Source organism: Meleagris gallopavo, chromosome 14 (genome assembly GCF_905368555.1).
Source record: "Meleagris gallopavo chromosome 14, MGAL_WU_HG_1.1, whole genome shotgun sequence".
Classification (NCBI taxonomy): domain Eukaryota; kingdom Metazoa; phylum Chordata; class Aves; order Galliformes; family Phasianidae; genus Meleagris; species Meleagris gallopavo.
Window position 1 is genome coordinate 10,377,435 of NC_139417.1, and position 18,280 is coordinate 10,395,714.

The 18,280-nt window shown below is 42.1% G+C and overlaps 1 long non-coding RNA gene across 1 annotated transcript; it reads left to right on the top strand.

Annotated features, from left to right (window-relative positions):
• The first annotated feature begins 8,809 nt into the window (after positions 1-8,809).
• On the top strand, positions 8,810-16,175 carry LOC146543419 (uncharacterized). Its single transcript, XR_014886354.1, has 3 exons — positions 8,810-8,888; positions 9,129-9,268; positions 14,640-16,175. It is a non-coding gene; the product is annotated as an uncharacterized LOC146543419 (long non-coding RNA).
• The last annotated feature ends 2,105 nt before the right edge of the window (positions 16,176-18,280 follow it).

Genomic DNA, 18,280 nt, shown 5'->3' on the forward strand with positions numbered 1-18,280 from the left:
GGCTGCGGAAACTGGAAAGTTTGTGATCTTATTTTTAAGGACTCTTGTGAATAGAAATTGAGGAGTTGGAAAACAAAAAGCCTGTAAACTTTTTGTATTGCCAGAATCCATACCCTTCCATTCATTTGGATCCCCAGATCATCTATTATATCTAACAGATTCACTTTTTGTACCAACTGCACGTCCCACTCATGTAAGCCCCAGAAACTGAGAGCTCTTTTGAGTGTGGAGCTCTTTCCTTCATCTATAAACGTGGGATCAGAAAACAATTTGACCTCTTTCTCCCTGACAGTATTTCCCAAAATCTCTGACGAAGATGGATCCTACACTGGATGTACTTTCTTCTGGGTTTCCTCCACTGAGAGGTATCAGAAAGCCAGTTCTTTCATCAAGGAAAGATAGGGAAGCTTTCCAGATTTGCCAGAGATCATCCACATGTTAACTCCCATTTGCTTTAAGTCCCATTCCTGACGCTTCAGATCTCTTATGCTCTTAATTGTTCCATAGTTTTAAAACATTCGTGCAGAGGAAAAGGATCATCTGAAGTCCTTTGAAGTTGATCAAAAGCCTTTTAAAAGGACTTTAGGAGTCCTTAATGAGTTTGGATTGAAGGTGGGTTAAGCACACCATGTGTATTCCACTTTCCTCATACTTTAAGCACTTTCAGGGCATGACTGAATAGTGAAAATCAAAATCTTTTAAAAAAGCAATGATTATGGTAGACAGGGAATCATCATAGTAGTAGATACATGCACCATAAGTACATTTGAATAACTTGGATCACTTCAAGTAAAATAACAATTGTTTCTCAGTGCTCTGGGAATTCAGACATTTAACAAAAAGGGGTTGTTCTCTGTTTTAAGTAACCTGTTGTGGTTGTTAAAACCAATTATTTTTCTTCCACATCTGAAATGGATTCATGACACAGTTTAGATTCAGAGCCAAATAATCTCCAAATTCAGGGAGCTTGGCTCTAAGATTTGCATCCAATTTAATCCTATATTTTGGTCTATCTTTAAGATTACCACAGTCAGAATTACTGCTTCCAGTATCCAATTCAAAGGGGAGCCCTGAAGTTGCTTAGAAAGGGGTTTGCCATTAAATTTCTTTATCCTCTTCCAATTTTGCTGCTGAATAAAATCTGGTCAGCTGTTAGCAGATTCTTTAGAGTCTTGATTTGTAGAGTTACAAAGTGAACATCATGTAGCTTGCACACAACTGCTATATCTGAGTGTTTGTCCAACACAGTTCTTATTCAAAACTGGTCATCCACCGAAATCTAGAGAGATATTTTCCTTCTTCAGTATGAGAAAAGTTGTTTTTCTTTTCCGACTTTGTTGCATGAAAAAGCCTGGCCAGCAATTGTAAAACTTAACTCTCCAAGGACGGAGAAAATTGTCTACTTATTACTTTGTAATTATTTGGAAGTTCTGGATGAAAATGCCTTCAGTCCACTGTCCACATTTCATCCTGGCTGACAAAGCTGGCAGATGATCCAGCACCAGGAACAGAGAAGTAGGAAATGACTTGGAAACATGCTAGATCTGGAAGAGAAGGCTTTGAAACCGCAAAGGAGCCTCTGATTAAGTGCTCACTCTGCGTATTCGTGACTGATTCAGGTTAGAAGAAACAGAACAAAAAGGCACCTCTTTTCCTGTGCGCTGAAGTGAACTCAGGATGGGGAGTTGTCCTCATCCTGAGGGTGCCTTAGCAAGTCTAGATCTAGAGGGCAGAGGGGAATGGGAAAGTCAAATATACAAAAGTCCTACTATGCAAGCAAAGAGGAGCAGGGTACTTAATCTTATTATTTTCAATTTACTCCAGTTTATATCCTTGCACCTCTCTATTGAGGCTGCAGAAACACTAACTATTGCATTGACACAGGTGTTTCCTCAGCTACATCTCAGCAATCCACTGTGGGTACAGAAAAATGTACGGTGCGTAGGTGCCTCGGAGCTGAACGTCAATATCTGCTCTCCATTTTTTCCCTTTCAGATGACAGTAACAGCACCTTGTGAAGGGGCCCCTGAGTACGCTCACAAGCATAATGACTAATGGTTCCAGAGACTGGGATGGGATGCACAAATTAGAAACCAGGCATTCACACACACACACAGCCACACTGCTATCTCATTTACAGAACTATTCACAGTTCCTTGCAAGCCATTTAAGCACAGCTGCTCTTCCAGCATCTTATTAAATGAGTCGAAATTGCTGCTCAGTTATGAAAAACTGAGGAAATTTGTACCTTGAAAATCTCCACTGAAGTTCTATCCATAGCTTCCTTTCATATCTCATACTACTACAGTAATAATCAAAATGTCATCTTTTTATGGAATTAACAGATTATTTTCTTAGTAATAAAAACAAAAAGAAACCCGTGTTCCAGAATTTAATTGGCTGGTGTCTCCTCATGACAAAGTAAAAACACATTCATGACACGACATCCATTTATCTTCAAACTGTTCCCTTACAGTCAGAGCCATGGAATATGGATCTCATTGAGCAGGGTGGAAAACAACCCAAACATCTTTTGGAAAGAGGCATTACAATTATGGGTTTTCAGAACGGACTGAAATCTAATGATTTCCGAGCAAAAGGACACTAAAGCACTTCCCTCCAGAGAACTAGCTTTCATTGAGGGACATTCCAGGAAAACAGTCTGAACAGATGTATCTTGCTAGCTGTAACATTTTTGCAGACTTAGTTCTGAGTGCCACCAATTCATGGAGGAGGCCCAAAAGATAACGTATTTTACAAGAAAAGAGAAGCATACCAGAAGACATGCAGCTCAGAGCTCCATCGTGAAACTTCTGCAAGTTCCCATTCAGCTCCATTTTGCACCTTTCATATCCACCAAGTCTCACTGCTGCACAAAACAGGAGGAGATTTTCCATGAACTCAGACAAAACTCTGGCACTATTTTCTTTCTTCAGTTCCTCAGCCATGCTGTCAGTCATCTCATATCACCTTTGGTAACCATATCCATCCTTGGATCTTTCCTCCCATTGCAATACTTGCTTCTCAGAAGCTGTCTGGAAATAGAAATCAAGCAGTGCCTCAGAAAAATTTTAAACCCCCCAAGTGACCCTGCTAGACAGCATGCCAAACCTCCTGTACTCACTATCAGAAAGGCCTCTGTGGGCTGCTCCGTCCTCTGTTCTTGAAAACACCAGTCGAGGGACATTAGACATGCTAAGGCCTTTGACTCTTTGTCGCACAGGAAGGGTAAGTTGTCTCAAAACCTGACATTTCCCTTGCAAGAAGCATTTATCCTTTCTTCCAGTGCTATAGAGCATTTTGATCAGTAAGTGAAAAACAAACCATTACACTGAGGTTGTATTCTTTCATCTCTTACAGTTTTGCCTTTGCACCCATGACCACCACTTCCATCTTGCATTGCTTGCGCTATAAGGGCTGTGTCTGCATGTTTTTGTTGGTATGTTTTTGTGAAAACTTGCGTGTATCAGTCTGTCAGCTCTGCTAACAGCTGGACTCACTACATTACCTCTTTCCTTTTCTATGCTAGGATAGAAAACAGCTTAGCACTGCCCTAACTCATCATTAGCTGACTTAGGGACCACATTTGCTCGAGAAGATCAGGACTAAGTTGCAAGCACCAGCATACATCAGACTTATGCTCACCCCAGGCCACATTTAATTTCACATGGTGGCGGTTCCTCTTTGATTGAACAGCACAATGGGCTCTCTGTACAGCCAGTGCCTTCTGCTTTTCTGGACAGAGCTATGCCTCCAATAATTTGGGGGGGAGGAAAGAGCAGCAGCTGAAATCCAGATGACTTGAGAACTTTGCTAACAAAGACAGATTGTTGGAGGCTCAATGAGAATGATGCTTCCTAGAAAGATCTACGATTAAGTAAGTACTGCACAGATGCTAGATTAGGATTCAAATGAGGATTTCTGTACAGATCATAAATCACACCTTGCCGTGCAACAGGTTTGTAGAAGAGCCAACCAGATGTGGAATGATTGGCTCAGTATTCAGTTATGTTCCTTAAACCATAAACCCACTGTGGTACAAATGAAATTCAGAGTTTTTAGGATTCTGCCAGTTCCCAGTCAGCAGTAACTATGGTGTTACTCAGAGATTGACAGCTAAAAAACAGTGAAGGTCAAAAATCTATAAAGATAATTTTTTTAAAACAAGGTTTAATTACACAAACCCGGTCCCACATTCTAACCTTTGACTTCAGCCTCCCACATCACAGCCTTCTGATACAGAATGAAAGGGAAATCTTCCTCATCCCTAGCAGTCCCAAGCTTGATCTCTGGGCTTTCAAACTCAGAAGGGCACATTTGGCCCACACACATCAGACATTCTTTCCAGCTCACAGCATGCTTCTGCCTCTCTGCACAATACAAATACTGCATCAGAGCATAACCAACTTGTGCCTCGAATGAGCCACAGATCTTAGATGTAAAGAGAAAAATGAACCATGGAAGTCTTTATACAAACTTTGTGAATAAAATAGCCAAATAAATGAACCTTTCCATATATATGCTGTAAAAGGGGGTTTGTGAATTTGTGAATATTTGAACTTGTCCCCTATCAGTGAGAAACAGTAAAAGGAGATATAAAAAAAGTATATAAAGGGCCATGAGCTTTAAGACTAAACTTTGAAAATCCACCATTTGATCTACTACAGCATCCGAGTTTGATGAAGCTTCATTTTTTTCAAAAAAATACCCTCCAAATAGCCACATACGTGGCCACAGCATTTCTGTGCAGACAAATGCATCTTTATTTTAGTTACTGGAGCCCTCTCAAAAACGCGCCTATAAATCCTCTGGGAGTGGGGCGGAGTCACAATGGAAAGACTGATGGCTCTGCAACACTACAGCAGCTCACACAGTTCAATTGCCATAAGAGGTCCTTTGTGGATGCAGTATTAGCTGTGTGCCACTAAGCCTTAAAAACACATTTTGAAATGTCCTATCCAATATAGTGGGCCCTGGTGGATGGTTAAAGACAAAGGAGGAAAATAAAGCAGCAAAGAAATATGATGTGAAAGCACTCAGTTCTTAAACAGCAGAACAGGAGCTGTTGTTGAATACAGTGCCTGATGTCTACTGTGTTCTGACTTTAAGATAAAGGATTTGTTAACACAGCCTTTGTAGGTTTACTTAGTTGTACACTCCAAATGAAGAACTGACAGTACTTGGAGGCTCTCCCTGCTACTTTTTGTGACTAGAATGTTCTCCAGCAATGCAATTTCCAATTGACTTATCTTGAGGGCACATGGAAACAATAGGGAGAGATTAATGGCCTAGGAAACCTTGAAGGGAACAATAGCACGATCTTGGGATGAACTAGAACACGTGAAACGTAGTAATCCTGGGGGGGAGGGAAGTAGCTCTGCAAACAGAATCCTTTTCCATAGCTTATTTAGCAATGAGCATAAAAGAAAACGTGCCTAACTGTTTTGATTTAAAATTTGCTGGCTATAAACAATGATTTTGAAATAATGTGAGTCAACGTTATTTTTCTTAAAATGTGACATAAGGTTTAAAAGCCAAGTTCTCCTCTGGATGGACTGATACCACTGTGATCAAGAGCAGAATTTGTGTTGATTGCGTTTGGCGCCTGGCAATGCTCACCCATGAGATGCTGTGACAGGGGATTGTATGTGGAAGTCCATGAATGAGCAGTTTTGATCTGCAAATGGATTCGGGTTGTTCCAACAGGAAACATGCTGTTGTTATCAGTACAGAATTACTCTACAGTAAATAAATCATTTGTACTGCAAGTGAAACTTTATTCAGTCATACACTGAGCTGGGGCTCTTCAGCCTAGAGAAGAGAAGGCTCCCGGGGAACCTTATAGCAGCTTGCCAATACCTGAAGGGGACCTACAGGAAAGCTGGGAGGGACTTTTTATAAGGGCATGTAGTGATAGGACAAGGAGAAATGGTTTAAAACTGGAAGAGGGTAGGTTTAGACTAGATATTAGGAAGAAATTATTTACTGCGAGGGTGGTGAGACACTGGAACAGGTTGCCCAGTGAGGTTGTGAATGCTCCCTCCCTGGAAGCATTCAAGGCCAGGCTGGATGGGGCTGTGAGCAACCTGGTGTGGTGGAAGTGTCCCTGCCAATAGCAGTGGGTTGGAACTCGATATCTTTAAGGTTCCTTCCAACCCGAACCATTCTATGATTCTATGATCAAGGACAAATTCAGCCTTTCCCATTCCTAGTTTTTTGTTTTGTTCTGGTGTATTTTCCAGCATATTAGGTACCTTTCAAAGGCTTCATGAACTAAAAATTAGATGTTAAGAAAAGGCAAAACAAAGACGTTTTGAGAGATATGTGGTATACAAACGTCCACACAAATCACGATAAAACAACTGTCAAGGAACACAAAAGCTCTTAAAATAATCAACGAAATGATCTTTCCTCTGCACTCCCCAAAACACAGCTTTACAACAGCTCTATGAAGAAAGGCAACCAAACCTAAGCCCAGGCTACTCAAGAAAGCCAACATTTTCAGGAGCTTGGCAAATGCTTCCATACTTTCTGGAAAAAATCACACACAGTTTTCTATAGCACTGAATCCTGACAGTTGATCACTCAGCATCACTCAAATCCTTTGTGACACAGAGCTTCTCTGGTACTTCAATATTCAATTCATAGAACAGGCTGTCCAGGGAAGTGGTGGAGTCACCGTCTCTGGAGGTGTTCAGGAGCCATTGAGATGTGGCACTAAGGGATGTGGCCAGTGGGCATGGTGGGGGTGAGCTGACAGTTGGACTTGGTGATCCTCAATGTCTTTTCCAACCTCAATGATTTTGTGATTATTTGGTCATATAACTTCTCTGACACCTTTTCAGAGGTGCTACAGACCTTCTTCTCTTAATTGCTTGTTGCTCTGAAGCAAGCAGGAAGAAAACTACCACCTCTCAGCTGAGTGTAGCTGAAATCCACCTGGCAGAAGGACAGACTGACACATGAAGACAAATGCTTAAAATTGACTGCTTCAGAAAGCTAGGAGTTTGAAAACAAGGTTTCTCGAGATGAATACTTCTTACAGTAAATGTGTAAAAAAAATGGAGAGAAAAGATCCTGAAATATTTTTAAGTTAACATCACAAATATTCCTGAAAAGTCAGAAGAGTTTTTGAGGTTCTGCTGCTCGTGTGCATTGCTTCTCTTGCCATCCAAAGCATTACTGGAGGCAGAGACATTGGTGGGAGGAGGAGAACACCAACACAGGAAAAAATACAAGCTGATACTCAGCTGTTATGGATATCCAGCTCTTGAGGCCTGAAAAAAATTGAAATCCACACTTAAAAGAACAGCACACTCCCTTCGTCTGGAGCAGGCACGATCCTCCCCTAAAGTTCTATTTGCTTTTTCCATCCAGCTTTATCTAGATGAAGCACAAGCCAATCTGCCATTAACTATGTGCTGGAAAGATACCAGCTTTCTTATTCTACTGCACCAGCTCTACTTGCATACTGGTTTTCAGAGCTTTAATGCACTTTCCTACTGGCCTTACATCCATGCTGTGAGACTCAGCTGTCCCTCAGGAATGCATTAAAGGAGCCAGTGAGTTAAGCAGATAAGTTGCCATCAAGAGCTCCCAAAAACTTCATCCATTTCTACTATGGTGAGCACTTTGTACCCAACACAACTGAAAGATGAATATAATACCACTGCTCCTTTTATTTCATTTATTCCCAGAAGAAATCAGATGTTCTGGTATCATCAGTGACATACCTGTTTTACCCAGCTGAGTAGGATTTAGGAAATTTAGAGGATTTCAATGTTCAGACGACATCTGCTATTATTTTGATGACCTACTTCCTGTTACCAGGATGTAATGTGGGTCAGAACAAAGAGGAACTTGCTATGTGCCATGAATTGAGGATGTAGTTTAGTGTTGTGTTTGCTGATTTTCATACAGATTAAGTCTTGTGGTTTATTTCTCTTTCATGCACAACTTAAAGGAAATGGGAACTCACTTCTCCCATCCCCAAGCATTTCCACATGCACATTCAGCCACTATATGCAGGAAAAAAGGAAAAGCAAATGGGAAAATTAATTCAACCTGTCAGAGGCAAACAAACTAAATTAGCATGGACAGCCACAGAACATCTTGAATATGTAAACATTTTTCTTATGTTGGTATGCACTGCATATAACTGCTGAAGGAAGTGATCTGTCCTTGGAGAATGAAAGAGCAGAACAAGAGACAGAAGCAAAGGAAATAGCAGAAACATTGGACATTTATCTTGCATCTGTCTGCGCAACCAAAAGGAGAGATTGTTAACCTACATCAGACGTCAGCTACACAGCAAGGCTGGAAGGATGCTGATTGGAAAGAACATATTCACCAGCTGAAAATACATGTATTTCCCGTTTACAGCAACTTGGATCAGCTGCACAGCATGGGAGAGCAGACACAGCCCTCACTCTGCTTTGAGACGATTAAAGTAATAGAAAAGGAACTAGCTTGAGGGATGGCCAATATTCTCACTATAATACAGCCCTTAAAAGCCACATGTGTCATTCATTCATCATCGATAAGACTTCAAAGGTTTCAAAGACAGGGAGACTGGTTTCATTCAGGGAAGTTAGGGGGGTGCAGCTATGATCACCATTTGGGGGCTTGTTCAGGGCATGCTGTAATGGAAGAGAGAAACTGGAAGGGAAAGATACGAGAGTGGAAACAAGAATCCTTCTGCACCATGTGGGAAGGTGAACTTGACAATGGCCCTGAGAGGAATTTAACGAGTTGGATGCAGAGCCAAGAGGCCACACTGGGTGGAGTGCTAAGTATACAAACCCAACCTGTAGCTGAATGCCTTGCCTGACCTGCAGAACGCTCCCAGATCCATCTCCAGGTCTGTGCAGAAGGGCCTCCATCAACGGGTGAGCAAGGAGTGAAGCAGCATGCTTGGCAGTGCTGGGCTGCCTGGGCAGGCACTGACCTCTGCATACAGCAATTAAATGAGAGCTGCTTTCAACCAGCAGCGTGGTTACCTCAGCATACTTGGCGTGAGAAGGAAATGAAGCTGAAGGCATTTGGTGGTTTTGGAGAAACATATAAAGCCTTATTTCATCAAATATCATCCTTTTTTTTTTTTTCTTTTTTTTCTTTTTCCTTTTTAGGATGTTATGACTGGAATGTACGGATTCCATGAGCTTGTTTTCTTCTCTCTGCTCTCTGTTCCCTTGGACTTTCTCCCTCAGCTGCTTTTTCCATCAGAGGACTTTGCAGTACATCTTTCTTTGTGCACTCTGTTTTCTAGGTGAGTAAACATATCCTCTAGCATCCTGCTTAGCAGAGATGTATGCTGCCTCCAACATTCATTGTTATACATATTTTAAACAATTCAACATACTTATCTTCTAAATTCATGCTGCACTCACTTCTTGCTCAATGCACTTACATGCTTGCATAGATCAGCTTATCTTAGAGTCATAGAATCATTTTTTTGTGAAATGCATCCTGGAGTCATAGAATCACTGAGGTTGGAAAAGACCCCAGTCATCCAGTCCAACCATTCACCCTCCACCAATATTGCCCACTGTCCACTGACCACATCCCTCAGTGCCACATCTACACAGTTCTTAACCTTTGGGGCAGTGACTCCAGCACTCCCTGTGCAATCTTTGCCAATGCCCGACCACTCTTTTGAAGAAGAAATTTATTGTAATCTCCCCTGGCTCAACTTAAGGCCATTCCCTTTTGTCCTATTGCTGTTACCTGAGAGAAGAGGCCAACAACACCTCACCATAACCTCCTTTCAGGTAATTGTATGCGCATTAAAAAAATAAAAGTATAAGTTCAATGAAGATAAGGCACTTGGCCAGAGCCAGAGGTTCTATCCCTTCCATTCCATTTCAGCACAGAAAGCAGAAATAAGAGGAACACTAATAAATAAAATGCACGCCCTGGCTGCTTTGCTACGTGCGTTCCCTGCTCATTTGCTTTATACTGCTTTGGCTCACTACTCTGTCATGTGAGCAGTATCGAAGAAAGCCAGATCCTTTTTACTTGAAAACTGATGATGTGTGTACCCGAGTGTTGATCCAACTGTCTTTATGGCCCAAGAGTAAAATATTTATCTTTTATCTCCCCTCAAGCTTCTTGATATTAATAGGATGGGTCTACACAAAACCATGGCATTTATAAATGCCTTCACTCCAGCTTCCTTTTCTGAAGCTGCTGTGCAGCTTGAATACAATTCCAATTCCAGGCCAAGTGTTTCCACATCCAAGCATCCCACCCTCTTCTTACATTTATACCACTTGCCCTGCTTATTCTAAGTTTCCCCTGGCTGATTTCCCAGAATATCCTTTCCCTTTGGCAAGATAATTGCACAAGACTAAAATTTTGTCACCACAGACCCTTAGCTACAGTATATGCTGCTGTCAGTACACCTGGGGGACAGAAGTGCTATTCCCTGAAGAGCCAATTCTCTTTCATATTCCAGAAATCATGTGGTTTTAAACAATTGCACCAAGTTTGGGGTTTGAGTTTGTTTGGTGGAGGTTTTTTTGTGTGTGTGTGTCTGTGTGTTTGTTTTTTGGTTGTTCTTGCTGCTGTTTTAAACCTCATTCAAGTTTAATTTACCACATGAATAATCTTTTAGGAGACTTGGATATTTTCCCACTTTTCACTTTATTTAGTTCAACACCTAGCTTTCTACTGAAGAGAAGGACAAATGGAAAATTTTACACTGGTGTCTTAAAGTATTTGATCCACTGACACTATGCTAGCAGAGAATAAGTATTACCAGCCAAAATGCCAGCTGACAACACAGCAGAGACTGAAATTTCAGGTCAATGACCTTTCGTGGGTGCTAGGAAAAACTTCTTCCTAAAACCATAGGGTGGGGATGCTGACAGACAACATCTGAGAGCAAAGAATTTCTGCCCTTCTTGGAGGCAATACATTGCCATCAGCCATCACCTCTCTGCAAGCAGCTTTTGAGTCCCACCAGGATATGATCTTTTACCTATCCTGTTAAGGGCAGACTCTTTTTGACTGCCTTTATTTGTTCTTTTGGTGGAAAAGAAAATGAAGGGTGGTTCTCACAGCCAGCAAGAATCCAAGAGGGGTTGTTGTGTGATCTTAGGAGAGGAAACCAGATGTAGGTGTAATTGCAAGGACAACAAACAAGCACGGTAAAACCTCCCTGTCCCAAGCACTTGTCTATGGGATAGTCCTAGAAATCCAGTGAGTGGAGAGGCTGCCCAGGGAGCTCATGGAGTCACCATCCCTGGAGGTGTTCAAGAACTGTGGAGATGTGGCACTGGAGGATGTGGTTCAGTGGGCAATATTGGTGGATAGTTGGACTAGATGATCTTAGAGGTCTTTTCCAACCTTAAAGATTCTATGATTCTATTCAGGCTTTACCTGAGTTGATACTCAAGACTATGTATTTCAGCTGGAGTCCTCTGTTGCCAGAGGGAGCTGAGGGCCAATGTGTAACAGCAAGAGAACAAACCCACGGAGATTAACAGTCCCCCATATGTAATCAGTTTAGCACCAGTATCAAAGATGGGAAACTAGAGACTTGTACTTTGCCTTCTGCCCTTCTAAACATGTGTGACCTCAGGAATCACACTGGGTAAGGGGATCTCATGCTCCACTATGAAGTTTAGCAATAGTAATCTTGCAGGCTTATTTAACTCAGCCTTTTATCCAGAACATCACTGTATACTAGCATTACACCCTATATTCAGTCTCATAAAACCTTCCTCCACCAGGGTAAAACCTGAAAGTTCACCTTCTACAGAAGACAGGCTGTTGGCGTAGAGTTCCTAGTTCTCACCAGAGCCAGGTCACTAACTGCTCTCTATGTCCCTCATCCTGTTATCACAGAAAACAGACCAAGTTAATTCTCTGCCACACACAGATGCACGCACTGGCATTTAAAAGGAAGCACTTCACATTAACAGCAGAGTTAATTGCAGTGGAAAAAAGTGCTTCGGTTCAGCAGAAATCCTGAATTTTGAAAAAGCAAAGAGGAACTTATTATCCAACCAAAAGATTAAACAAAGAGCAGTGATTGCCACACTGCTCAGCAGCTGATCAAACCTGATTGAACTCTGTCCAGGAGGATATTGATTATAACCACTTGCTATTCACTTTGATGAAATTAAAGACGTTGAATTCTCAATCAAAATTGTCCTGCTGTCACAGAACTGGGCTGCACACATCCTGAGCCGGTGGTTCTTTTTGCCTCCCAGATTAGCTCTTCTCACATAGTTCATGGCTGAATCTCCATTGCTAAGCTTTAACAAGACCTGAATGAAAAAGGCAGTTCTTCAAATACACATTCAGGAAAATGTTAAGAAACCAATAAGATATCCAGTAAGTCAGAAGCATGAGTTTTGTGATGTGTCAGAACAGCACGTTATATTTGGAGCTTGGGAAGGGAAAATCTAAAGAAATTCCATCGGCTGGTAGAATCCCAAAGAACAGTTTTGTGCTCATACCCAAATCCAGAACAGCAAATTATACTACAGAGTTCAGCGAGGGAAAAAAATCAAGTCAAAACAGCTCTCACACAAAACCCAACAACCCTTATTCCTGTTTTACTCATCCGCATGAGCAAAAGAGCTGAGGAGAATATTTCAACAATCTGTGTAATTTTATCTTTCCTGTGTTCTTCTACTTCGGATAGTATGTGTCATCTCTGTTTGCACAACAGCCAAGTGCCTGATCCTGCTTTCTCTGCCAGCCCTAGAGATCGTAGATCAAGCAGTGCAGTTCATAAATCACGTGCCATTGAACCAAACTGAAACACCCAGGCAGATGGCACTCTGTAGGAGCTGAAGGGCTTCAATGGGGCTGAGGCATGATGTGCAGGAATAGGTGCAGGTTTCTGCAGCAGCATCCCCTGGTAGGGTTTCTGCAAACACTGGCTCAGCCCCAGCTCACTCCTTTTGGATCATTTCAAGCCCACATGTATTCCCATGTCATATATATCAGCAGTAAAAATGATTTTTCCACTGTATCCCTGTAATCTACTTTGTAATCAGTCTGAGCGAGGGGAAATGTTCAGATTTCTGTAAAATATTCAGTAATTTGTAACCAACAGTTTCATGTTTTCAGTGACATGAAGGTCTCTTTCAGTTTTCTTCCAAGCCCATATTTTCATGAAGGCAACTAATTAGCAGGCTGCCTAGTTCTACTCAGCAAGGCACTCCAGAAACCTTCTCCCAAAGCTGTAATGCAGCCTTCAGTGTACCACTGCTGCTCCTAACAACTAGCCCACAGGGTTGCTCATGAGCACTCCTCAATCTAGGCAAAAATGAGCCAGATCAACCTAAGCAACAGACCTTTAGAACCCCCTCCCTTTCCATCTGCCCTTTTTGCAATGCACTTAGGAGCACCTGCACAGACGTGCCCTGGCTGAGAGGAACCATGCAATGTGCAGCCACAAAACCCACAAACAGGGTTATCAGAAATGGGACCCAGCTCGCACCCCCTGTCCCAGCACTTTGCAGCAATACATCTCTGGATGTGGGTGGGGTGGGGAACATGCTTTGGGGAAGAGCAAGCTTAGAGTGACTCAGTGTTGTTTTTGGCTCTCTGTTTTCAGAGACACGGGGAGGAGAAGCTTAAAAACATCCCCAGTGAGCTGAGAAAATTTTCATTGTAGGTCTTTCACAGAGTTTGACATCTACTGTCATGTGTAGCACTGAAATACATGGATGAAGGTCTTGTAGACAAGGTCACAGACTATGCTGGGTAGTATGAGAATGATAAAAAGCTGGAGACATGGGCACAAAGCCATGTGGAATGATGGGCTTTACCAATGGGCTCCACCATTCCCATCTATGTTCAGTCTCCTTCTACCCATACACCGATCTCAAGAGAGCCATGCAATTACTGAGACATATCATTGCAGTAACTACCACCAGCACAGCCACTTTGCCTCCTCCAGATCCTGACACAAGCTACACACTGAGATTGTGCAGTAAGGGAAGATGTGAGTCACGAGCTGTGCTCAGATGTGCATGTTCCCACCATGCTGACAGGAACAGAGCCCATGTGCCCCAAACCTTCTAGTGCCCTGCTCAAACTGCTCTCAGCATCAGGAAGAAAGCTTGAAACTACACACTGTAAAGTAGAACATGCCAAATTCCCAGCTGGTGGACCCCCGCCGAAACCTGGGGAGTTAAGCAATAGCACACCAGGCCCAAAACTGAATATAAATGATATTGCCGTAAATAAAGGCATAATTTTGTTCCCAGTAATCTTTAGTATTAGCAGTGAGTCAGAAAATTATATTTACTTGTGATTCCTTCCAGCCCTTTCCCACCCCCCCCCCCCCCAAGCTCAGAAGAGTTTGGATCCGTGGGCTTGGTTCAATTCTGCATTCGGATTAGGAAAGTGCTAATATTATCTCAAAAGCTGCCAACAGAGGTAATGCTGAAGTGCATACATGGTCTCCAGAAGGTTAATCTCCAGTGGGAAGGGAATTAGGCTGAGGCAAAGGAATGACTCTACTAGGAAAAGAAGTTCTGCTTCAGCTGTCATACAGGGTTATATGTATGAGCATGCTTGCGGTTAATCAGTATTTTATTTTGGGTTTGAAATGTTTGGGCCTTTGCAGATTTTATTTATTGATTTCTTTTTAAGGTTTATTATTTCTTTCAAAGGCTGAATCAAGCTCCCCTGTGCCCCCATCTGTCAGCCACACAGGGGACTCATTTGGAGCTACGATGGTTTCCGTTACTGGACGCACAGACCTCCCCTCTGCTGAGACAGCTTCACAACACAGAGCTGGTTGCCTTGGGATGCACAGGCATGGTGTGCTTCATCAGTGAGATTTCAGAACCTACGTTCAGTGGACTGAAGCCCTCCTGGATGCTCACAGGTGAAAATAAGCCCCAAGAACTACTTCTGATTTAACCCCATAACTAAAAAGCCAGGCAACAGGAATCTATCTGGAACTCAGCTGGTCCTATGTGTACCTCAAGGTGACCAGCTGTGAAGGAAATCCTCAGCACATTCTCACTGAAGCATAATGAGCAGCTGCCATCCTCCAGCCTTTATGGCAGCTCCAGGAAACCCCACACAAACTGAAGATCTCTCTGAGCTCCCTCAGAGCACAGTACTCTGCTGCATGATGTCTGACAGACACGAAAGGAGGTTGTGGTGAGGTAAGGGTTAGCATTTTTTTCCCCAGGTAGTCAGGGATAGAACGAGAGGTGATGGCTTTAAGTTGCACCAGGTTCAGGTTGGGTATTAGGAAAAATGCCTTCTCAGAAAGAGTGATGAGGCACTGGCACAGGCTGCACATGGAGTGGTGGGGTCACTACTTCTGGAGGTGTTCAAGGAAAGGGCAGATGTGACACATGGAAGGTAAAGCAGGCATTCCCTGATGTTTTTGGTGGTTAGCCCCAGGCACTACAAGACCTGATGTCTAGCTCTGAGCCCGTGATCCACTTCAACATTGTGGGAACTTTAGAAGCTGAAAGAAGCAGTTGTTTTGTCCTTCCCCAAACCCCAGCGTGTTGGATACAGTGATCTGCAGACATCTGTGACAAGCTGCTGAACAATTACTCAACATCTGGCTTTCCCCACCTTACATATAGAGACAACATCAATACCACATGAAGCCACTGAACCGAGGTCATTCATTTCCCAACAGCAAATTGAACTCAGCTGAGGATGATCTTCTTGTGGATTCAGAATAAATAAAAAGCAGAGTGGAAGTAAAGCAGAGCATACAGGTCACAGTTTCTAAAGCACAGTTAAGACCCTTCTAATTCTACAAATCATCTCAAAGTACCACTTCTCTATTTTCTTATCTCCCTATGAGCAGTATCAGGTACCATCATATTTTCACATATATAACAAAACAACAAAAAAAGCCAGATCAACTGTTTTCTAGGTACCAGATGCCTATATATCAGGATAATCCCCACAAAATAAAGAGAGAAGAATGGATTGGAAGAACTTGCTTCATGAAACATATCAGTGTGGACTACAGCAGTAGAACATCGTTGTTAATGGAAGGGAGTGGAAAAATGGGTGTAAACTCCACCTGTGATCCACCACTGCACTCAGGTGCAAGGTTTGCTTCAAAGTGATGCATAATACAGAATGAAAGATGCAGTGCATAGAGTTATTTTGGGTAGGTACCATAGACCAGTTGCCTCCAGTATGGTGTAAACACTTCTGGATGTACATAAAATATAGCTTTTTTCCCCTCTTTGCTTCTCTTGTTTTTCTAAATTTTTATTATCTGCTTGCTAGTAAAAAGAACACTAAGTAGTAGCAACTGTACAGTGCTTTCCCACAACAGTATTCTGAAAATGACACACTTGTAAACAGCTCCATCAAGTAGGGAACAATAATGCAATCTGGCAGAGGCACAGAAGCCAAGTTACACAGAGAAATTATTGTTAAAATTACATTAATCAAAACCAGTTAGGAAAAGATGAGAGGAAGACTCTGGCAGAACATGTCTGGGATGTTTCCAATTAAACTTGTTGTTCTTCCTAAAAGGCAATAGCATTCTTTTTAATTAGCCTCTGTCATTTTAATTCTAACAATAACCCACGGCATGATTACTATTTGAGCTACTTGAAAACTGAAAGCCTGCACCTCATTTCTTTTAAAGATTACTCAATGAACAACTGGTGTGGGTGTCTAGAAACAAGTGAACAGTCTACCTGGCCACTTCTAAAGCTGAGCTATAGCACAAGATCTATTCACTTAAAAACAACAACAACAAAACACCACACAAAACTCACATATTGAATAGTCATCCCAGGGATAGACTAAAGCTGAAGCTGTCTATAGCATAAATCACCTAGCTAGGAGTCAGAAATAAGCAGAAAGATATTTTTTCCTGAGTTCACATTTATTTGTGAAGCAAGACATTGGCAGAGAGCTCTGCACAAAGTGTGGCATTACAGGGGCTCACACTGGGAAAGTGCACAGAGACACAGCTCCTATTCCCGGCGATGCCATTGGCACTGAAGAAGTTAATGCCTGCAGGCTGCAATGCTAATCCTTTGGCATTACTACACTTTGCAACAGGAACACTTGGCTGAAATGAGATTAAACATCTTAATGGTGTTAATGAAAATCTGACCTATAAAAACTGCTTAAGAACAGAAACACTGCATTTTTCAAGTTCTCTGGGCTGAAACACTCAGATTCTCCCCTTTGCTTTAGTAATGCAGGTTCCAAATGGGAAGTACATGACTTCAGACCTTTCAAAAAAACCTGTGATTCCAACAGAGAAGGTTCATAAAGTTACATTTTGTCTCACTCAGCGTGTACCAGATTCCCATCTCATCACTCTTTTCCCTATCTATCAAGGAGGTATCACTCTGTTCATACTCTGTGGTGTGAGCAATGGAAGAGAACTGGGAAAGACGACGGTTTGATAAGAGTTGCACTATAAGCCATGTGAAATCCTCGTTCACATCTGCTCAGACCTGCTCTAGAAACACACTAAAACAATTATATATATTAAGTTTGTGAAATATGTCTGTTCTTGTTGATAATCCCTTTCATACCCTCACTCTGGCCTACATTCTATGCCAAGATAGCTTAGCAGGGAAAAAAAAAATCCTTCAGTGTTTCTAAATTTCTTTACTATGGAAATAAGTCATTACTAAAAAGCTCCCTGACCTTTTCAGTTCTTTTCCTGCTCTTTTTCTTAGAAAATATGGTTCTCTTAAATCCATGAAAAGCAGCTGCACAATGCAAACCTTCATGGTGGCAGCTTTCTGCCCAAATAAATGAATTAGCCCCTTCCCGCCTGGCCACTCTTAATTCCCTTCTGCTGTTACAGAACAGCAAGACACAAAACAAGAACACGAGGAAGGAAGCAGAGACAACTTTTTCCTGGACAAAATACATCCCCTCCCTCCTACTGGGAAGATGCCTCCTCCCTGCACTCCCAACACAATGTACAAGATAGAAGTAAACAAGCACTGTGAGGTATAATGAAGCACATCAGAGGATTGAGAGAAGGATTTAACAGTTCTACAGATGATCAGAAAACATCCGCAGTGACACTAAGCAGGATATGAGAGAATTCAGGCTCCAGGATGAAAGCCAAATGTTAACCACCAGGAATTCAGAAGGAAATTTCTCTAGGTAACAAGACTATGTAATTGTTTAATAGGATTTAGCATCTTGCTCTGAAGCATCTGGTAAAGTTTAGCACTGGATGGAGTACCTGGCTGACCAACTCGTTTTATAAGGGTGGGAATATTACTCTTTTGCCCTACAAATTAGCAGCAAGTTACAAAGAGCTTAGCCTACACCAACCACA